An 8,870-nucleotide genomic window follows, 5' to 3' on the forward strand; every position below is an offset into this window, starting at 1 on the left:
ATAATTTCCTTATCCATTTGCCCATTGATGGACTCTAGGTTGGCTGTTGTGGGTAGGGCAGTGGGTGAGAGAGTATGGATTTAAATGTGCATTTCAAAGAAGAGGTGGGTGTCGCTGCTGGCAGTGGTCGAGACCTCACCATGAGGAGCACAAGAGTCTACACATAGCAAAGTGCAAGACACTCCCTGCCATTTGTCACTGATAATTAACTAACCTGGACATCTTACTTCTGTGGTCCCAGAACATAACACCTTTGGTATTTATAATTGACAGCTCTGGCTTTGGGGAGAAAACAGGAGTTAACCTTTGTCACCCATGGTATTCTGCTTACAGAGTGTTTTCTACCTTTCACCTTCTACCCTTGCAATTGACCCCAGCTTCATATAGCTCTGTTGTTCACCAAAAGATCTGCCAGTGTATTTGGCAAGACAGAATATGCTGAGGCTTAGGACTAGAGGAGGCAGCACCTTCTAGAAGGGATGTGGATTATAACTGGCGGGAGTTTTTAAAACAGTCCTTAGTTTTTAACACATTCTCATAAAAGGAGAAAGCTTTGGACTCTGGCATAGAAGCCAGTGCTGCCTTCCTTGCTAAGAGCCTCAGGTAATTTTTGGGGACTAACCTGTGTTTCTTTGATGTAGTTTCTAGAACACAGACCAGAAAATCTTCCCCAGCAACACATCTGACAGAGATTTAACATCCAGAATATGTAACGAACTCAAAAAACAAAGAATCAAGAAAGGAAGTAACCCAATTAAAAGATGGGCTAAGGAGCTGAACAGAGAGTTCTCAAAAGAAGAAACAAAGATGGCTAAGAAGCATCTTAAAAGATGTTCAACATCACTAGTAATTAGGGAAATGCAAATTAAAACCACTTTAAGATTTTATCTTACCCCAGTCAGACTGGCTAAGATCAAGAGAACAAATGATACCAAATGTTGGAGAGGATGTGGGGAAAGGGGAACACTCATCCACTGCTGGTGGGACTACAAACTTGTTCAACCCCTATGGAAAGCAGTATGGAGAAACGCTTAAAAAAAAAAAAAAAAGACAAAATAACAAAAAAATACTAATGAACCTACCATTTGACCCAGTTATACCACTCCTTGGCATATACCCAAAGAACTCATCCTATTGCAGAGACACTTGTACATCCATGTTTGTTGCTGCTCTTTTCACAATAGCTAAAAGATGGAAGCAACCTAAGTGTCCCTCGGTTGATGAGTGGATAATGAAAATGTGGTTCATTTATATGATGGAGTTTTACTCAGCAATTTGAGTTTTCTTCAAAATGAGCAAAGCCCAACACTTAGGATATTTACAGCTCCTGACTGTGTGGGGGTCACCCTCCTTCCTTCTGTGGCTGGCTGTTTCCAGTGGTTTCCAGACTGCCATTCTCATTTCTGTTGTACAAAGCAGGGGCTCTCTGTGTGGGCAGATCCATTGCTACATGCCTGTCCAGTGGGATGGGTGGGTTGCTGGAGAAATTATCCTGCTCTTCTAAAAGAAAAGGATGAGTCCTTAAGAGAGATCCTTCCAGGGCTGGACAGATGGTTCAGTGATTGAGAACACTGGCTATTCCTGTAAAAGACCCAGGTTCGAATCCCAGCACCCACATGGCAACTAACAACTGTCTGTAACTCCAGATCCAGGGGATCCGATGGCCTCTTCTGTCCTTCATGGGCACTGCACGACATGGATGCACTTATACATATGTAGGCAATACACACATACACATAAAATAAAAATAATAAATAAAATATTAAAAAAAAAGATGTAAGGATTTTTTTTAAAGTATCCTTCTAATAATCCCTTTACCGTAACTGTACTCTGGTTGGTCAATTCCCCCTGCAACTGGAGTTACAAGCAAGTATGAGCTGCCTAGTATGGATGCTGGGCAGTAAACGCTGGTCCTCTGCAAGAGGAGCAAGTTTTCTTAAGCACTGGGTCACCTCTCCAGCCCCAGTAAAACTATTTTAATAATTGAAAGTTAAACCTAATAGATCCCAAATCTTGAAATTTTATCAATATAAAATAAATATAATTTATTACTGAGACACTTTTCCTCGCTAAGTCTTCCAAATGTGTCTGTTTACACTTACAGCACAGCAGAGTACAAATGCAATTTTTACCAGAAACACTCATGTTCAGATTAAAGGCACCATTGAAAAGGTAGATTCATAGCCGGGCATGGTGGCGCAGCCTTTAGTCCCAGCACTCGGGAGGCAGAGGCAGGTGGATCTCTGTGAGTTCAAGGCCAGCCTGCTCTACACGGTGAGTTCCAGGACAGGTGGGGCTACAGGGAGACCCTGTCTCAAAACCTACTATAGAAGCTTATTTCAATATATGCATGTACACTCTAAAGAGAGTCTAAATGTACTTAAGTTTTCTGATTCTCAAATGGTCCCTAAAAAAGAAAAGAATTGCATTCTCACACTTAGTGACGAAATATGGAATTTCTTGCCATGTGAGATGAAGGATCAGAGTTGTTTTTGATTTGATTTAGAAAAATAAATGCTACATTTACTAAGCACTTGAGATTTATAAGAACAAAGAAGAGAGAATGGAAGAGTAAGATAAACAAGCCAGATATCACAAGAAAGAGAGTGCAAGGGAGGACACACAGCAGAGGGAGAAGTACAAACGGACTGCATTTCCACTGACACAGACATCCAACAAGCCAAAAACCACGAATGACAGCCATTGTACACACACACACACATGCGCATGCACACACATGCACACACACACACACACGCACACATGTTTAGGGTGGTAAAGAGCTGTATTTAATGCTGAATTTTTGCATGACTGAAAGTCAGCCAGCTGTCCAAAATGACTCTGTTTAATTGTATTGTGCATGTCTGCTTGTTTGCTTGATGGAGTAGTGATGCTTGATAGCAATAAAATAATTCTCATTAATTCACAAATACAGCCCACAAAATTTAATTTTCTTGCCTTTGTTTCAGCAAAACAGTAATTATGTTGTAATCAAAACTTTCACATATTTTGTGTTCTACTGATAGCCCTTTTTCTTGAAATACATTGTTGTGGAGGTTTTTTTTTTTTTTTTTCTGGTTTTTATTTAGAGAGAAATTTACTCTGCTAATGTAGTACTAACTAGACCTGTCAATTCGATTGCACATTGTAGATCACTTTTACCACTGACAATATTAAAAAATATTTTCATCTCAATATAAATATAAAAACAGATCATTTCACCGTCTCATAAAGAATATCTACGGCTATGAACAGAGAACTTCAGCTTCTCACATCCTGTGTAGAGTCACAGGTTTAGAAATATTTGGACTCTTTAACTTAAGAGAATATCCCTCAGGGTCTATGCACTAGTGTCGCAAACACTGATTTGGGAATGCCTCCGCAACCACAAAAATAAGAAGGAACCTGGATGCCCAGCACAACTAGGAAACGATGCTTGGTCGTACAGCGCTCTCTTGAATTCATGCTCTCAGAGTAAAATGATTTCACAAACTAATCAATTTATCTTTTCTCTTACCTAAGCGTTTCAGTCACTCAAATCTCTCACACAGCCCACAGTGACTTAGGCTCTGATGTCGTAGCAGCAGTGCACAAGCTTTGAATGGAAGCGGACTATTGAGATACGTCTTTCTGAAAATGAATGGTGCTAGTCATGAGTAGATGCTTCCCAGTCATCTGGTCCCAGCTCTGAGCGCTGGGCCTCAGTCACAGGGCACTTCAGTCAGTTCCTCTGTGTCTCTGTGATAGGTACAGCTCTCTGAGGTATGAGGTTAGAGCAACCAACCTTGCCTGGTCTGTGCTTAGCACTAAGAAAGGGCAACATGAAGAGAAGGTAGGCGATGAGATGAGGAAAAAAGAAAAAGGAAAATAAGTGAGAGAAGACCTGAATTTACTTCCCACGTGCCAGCATTTAAAACCTCTGGCCTTAACAATAATCAAGCAACCTCAGAGCAACAGTGCACTCATGAAAAACTGGTTCACCCACATACAAAGAATTTCCACAACATATATGTAAATATTAATATGGATATTTTAATAAAATATATTCTAATCATACATATTTATATATGCACATAGATTTACACATACATATTATGCTTCCTTCTATTTTCTTGACTGTTTTTTCTGTAGCAAATGGGATCATTTTCTTCTTTTTGGTTCCTTCTGTTTTTATACTTCCTAAAGTCTCTCCATCAATGAATTGGGCAACAAAGGTACAGGATGGTGAGACAGCAAAGCACCACACTTGTAGTTGACCATTTGAAGAGGAGGAGGGCAAAACAGATAATTGAGAGCAAACACTAACCATGAGCAATCTCCATAAACTTATGAAAAATACATTCCTAACACACAGATATCATAAGACTACAGAGACTCCTTTGAACGAGCTTCTAAAAACCGTATTGTACTTTTTATTCATCTGCTTATTCATTTGTTGGTGTTGCCCGAGTTCTCTTAGGGTCCCTTGTGCCTGATGCTGGTGGACAAATCACATAGCACATCTTTATCTGAATTTTGCATAGTTTATACCTTTGGAGAAAGAGGGCTGTGAGTTACAAAGAAAGGAACACCTGGGGCCCAGCTCTGCACTGAGGCTCAGTGGCCTGCTGTTCCAGATCACTTTTGCCCACTGTCTGTCTCATCTCATGTCCTCGCATGCCCACTCACCCCATTGAGTTCCATGCGGGGTCCACGGGCTCCTTGTTGTGGTCCCCCAGTGCTCCATGGGGTCCAGGGCAGGTTGGCTCCCCCGCTTGCTGGAATGGCACCAATTCCTCCTCCTTTCCTTCCAATCTCGAGCCACACTAGGTGCCTTCTTCCCAGGGTGCCCTGCACTCACCCATGGCTCTTCAGAGGAAGTCTGGGAGGAATAAATCATTTTGGGGCTACAGTTGGTCACCACAACCTGGTGAATGCTCCTTCAGGAACATGACCCTGTCTTTGGTTTAACTTTTGGATCCAGGGTTTGGGTGTGTTCAACCAAGGTGAGCTACAAGGTCCTCTAATAAAGCAGGACATGCTTTTTTCTTTTAGCAAGTTGATGCATTTCTTACAAAAATGGTAAATGGGTATAAATCATTGGCTACTACTCATTTCATCAGCTTCCACACACCCCTCAGATGGTGGTCCCGAGGCATTAAGTCTTTAGGAAGTTTCTGTTTTATCTACACACAACATAAACACTGGTACCAGAGACTAAGGAAGGAGAGAAAAAGAAATACATACCACTGTAAGAAATATGGCCAGATGAAGAGCGTACCACTTGACGGACGTCCAAGGGCCTGAGTAACAGGTGCATGATAACAATTCCTGGGGGATTGCGGGACATTTTGCTCCTGAAGACTGAAGGGCTGACAAATGGTCAATACTTCCTCTGTAAAGCAGGCCTGACATTCAGCTAACATAAGTGGACTCTTGACAGAAATACCTGAGGGTGGAGAACCACCACTGCCCCTCTACTCCTCTGTGAAAGCACAGAGCTGTGAGTAGTATATAAGTCACCTGCAAAGGCTCACTGATCTCCTTCATAATAAGGATATGGAGCAACTCACAGGGTACTTTCCTCACGAGAAAAGGCGAAGCCACAGACCATGAGCAATGGAGCTGGGGAGCACAGAACACTTGCTGGGTAGACTTTGGACCAACCACTCTTCTCCCTCAACCTCTGTTTTCCCTGAATTGACATTGGGCTAATGCTATCTATATACAGTCATGTGTGATTTCATGGCTGAGGGTGCCTTCTGAACAGCGGGATGGCCATGACATCACTAGACAATATAGTCTAATGGGCCCACTCGCCTATGTGGTCTGTCATTGACCAAAATGTCATTATGTGGTGTATGGCAGTAATTGTGTTGTTGCAGGGGCCCAATAAAAGGCTGCAAATACAGCAACCTACTCCACAGACACCATTATTCCTTTTCTTCTTTTTCTTTTTAGAATTTGTTTTATTATTTGTGTATGTGCGTGTGGGGGGGGGGGCGTTCAGGTGTGTGAGGGTGAAAGCAAATAGGCCAGGGGATAACCTCAGGTGCTATTCTTCAGGAGCCATCACCTTTTATTTGTTTGAGACAGTCTGTCTCTTTGGCCTAGAATTGACCAGTTGTTTTAGACTTGCTAGACAGTCAGCAAGCCCCATCTGCCTACCTCCTCCTCTTGCTTCTCCACACTAAGATTCCAAGCACTTGTCGCCTGGCTTTTTTATGTAGGTTATGGGGATTGAACTTGGGTCCTCAGTGCAAGCACTTAACGAACTAATCTATCTTCCCAGCATCTTGAAATTATTTTAGTTGACAAGTGAAAATGGCTATTTATGGTGGGCAACATGATGTTTTGATACACACATGCATTGTAGAATGGCTAAACTGAGTTCAACATATTAGCATGTTTTTGTGATCTGGACACTTAAAATCTACCCTCTTAACAAATTTTAAACATATGTCATTGTTAACTATAGTTATTATGGTGAAGAGATACCTTGAACTTGCTCTTCCTAAGTTTTTTGTTGTGCTTTTATTTTGTTCTGTTTGAAGACCAGGTTGCTCTAAGTAGTCCAGGCTGGCCTCAAAATATTTCTTTGACAGACTTCATTTCCTCTGGGTGTAGATGCAGGAGTGGGTGAGGAGCCATAAGATCGTTCTACTTCTCATATCCGGAGGAAGCTGCACACTGTTCTCTAGAATGGCTGTATTATTGTTATTATTTTCCTAACTGAATATGATCATCCTATAATCTCAAAACTTCTATAGGACTGCAGTATTGTAAAATGACCACCATAAAAACAGAGGAAAAGAATGCCCATTATTTGGGAGGATGAGTCGTATGCCAACTAGCTACAGGTAGCTGTGGTCCTCTGTGACATTGCAGAGCCCTACTTCTCCTCCCTTCAGAACTCTAGGCTCGTGTCTAAGCCAGCTGTGTTGGATTTCTACTTCTAGAAACATCCTGACTCCTCCACAAAGAGCATTAGAGAGTGGCTATTTGCTGGGCCTTTTCTTCCTTCTGTCTCTACTTGCTGGCTCAAAACAGTCAAGCAGTCTTGTGGAATACACACTAGCTGCCCTCACACACATGCAGAAAAATCAAGTGGAAGCACCCCCTCTAGGGCATGAATCAAATTCCTTCTATTTATAAGCAGCAGCCCAACAGGCCAGCTCCATTCTGCAACTTGCAGTTCTCAGCAAGCCTCACTAGAATAGAGTTGTGTTCATACTTTCCAGTTACCCAGATTGCCACTTCAGAAAGAGAGTGATAGACAAATACGTTGGGATCCGTTTATAACATTTTCCCATGTTTAACTTCCAAATTTGAAAGTCTTAAGCACTGTTGCCAGAAGCAAGTTTTTCTAAATGCAGTATTTTTTTTCCTCTGGGTCTCTTAGTAAATGGTAACTGAATATTCCCCACCCCCTACTGTTTCTTTTCAGAGGCCAAGCCTTTCTTCACTCCCAGTCTGCAATACCATGCCTGGGCTGTCGCCCAAGTGGCTTTCACACCTAAAGTGAGAAAGAATTAAGTGCTTCTGCAATTGAGAAATGGTTCTGTCTGCCTTGGAGCGGCAAGGCTCTCTTAACTGAACTATTCGTTTTAGACTCCAAAGCTAAATGTTCTAAGGAGACTACAACAGTGCCAAGAGAGAAGCCCAGCCTCTCATTTCTCTCTGGAGACCATCTGGGAGGGGCTCACAGCTGCCCTCTGGATTTCATAAACTCAAAGTTTGACATCTTTCTGTATTTTTTTATACAATGACTATCTAAGCTGGCTGCTATATTTTCATAAGTTAGGAGATGTCCCTCTGCCTCTAATTCAATATTGACTTTATCTTAATTGGCGGGGGGCAGGTAAGCGGCTCTCCTTTGGTGATTATTCACTGGCAGGTGGTTAAGTCCCTTACATCTCAGAAGTTTATATTATCCTATAATCTGTATATATCGCAGACAAAGTAAGCTTGCCAAAGAGAAGAAATATTTGAATAAATTTGCCTTAAACATCTAAATATCTTGCTAAACATTTACCTACTTTTTAGGTAAATTCTGCTATGCAGAACAGACCATCTTATATATTCTAGACATTGTTTCAGGCAAACTCCTTAGCTGAGTGACGGCCCGTGACACTTTCAGGACTCTGTCAGTTTGTAAGACACCATCAATCACAGTTTTCTGCTATCAAGTTTTCTTTTTTTAAGTTAAGTGTAAATTTTCAAATCATCATTTCCTTTTAGTATTTGTCCTCAGGTAACTTCAAAGCAAGGCTGACAATGTCTTTCACAAGCAATTTGAGGAATTTGACAGGGACCAGCAAGGACACTAAAAACTGGTAAAAGCAGAGAGGTCTATATTAGAGACTGAGAGAGGGACCGCCCTGAAAATCATAGAGCAGTTTAGTTGCCATGCCTGGAAAATACTAGAACAAATCATCAAAAAACCAATTTGCAAACACCCATAGGCTCACAGAATACTGGGTGATAATCAACATTGGTTTGTGAAGAATAGTTTTGTCAGTACATCAAATTTCCTTCTAAAACAGAATGACAGGCCCAGTACAGCAGAGGGTTGAAGCAGACGTAACAGAGATTGAATGTTACAATGCTCTTCATTCTCCCGACCAACATGTGCTTATCAGCTGGTGACTTCAGACCGGCAAAATTAGCAGAGATCGTTTTCTAGAAGGACTGCTCTTGTGTTTTTTCTTGACAGGTGGAAACTTGGGGAAAAGACTTAGTGTGATGTTTGGGACAAAATGACTGGTTTCTCGGTGCTCTAAGAAGCCATTGGCCCCAATCAGAATCCTGGTACATGTTACATGCTCAATCAATACTTTCTCAATAAAACAATGAACAACAGGGCAGTAGTGGCTGAATGAACTGTCACA

Source organism: Nannospalax galili, unplaced genomic scaffold (genome assembly GCF_000622305.1).
Source record: "Nannospalax galili isolate Female #2095 unplaced genomic scaffold, S.galili_v1.0 scaffold296, whole genome shotgun sequence".
NCBI lineage: Eukaryota > Metazoa > Chordata > Mammalia > Rodentia > Spalacidae > Nannospalax > Nannospalax galili.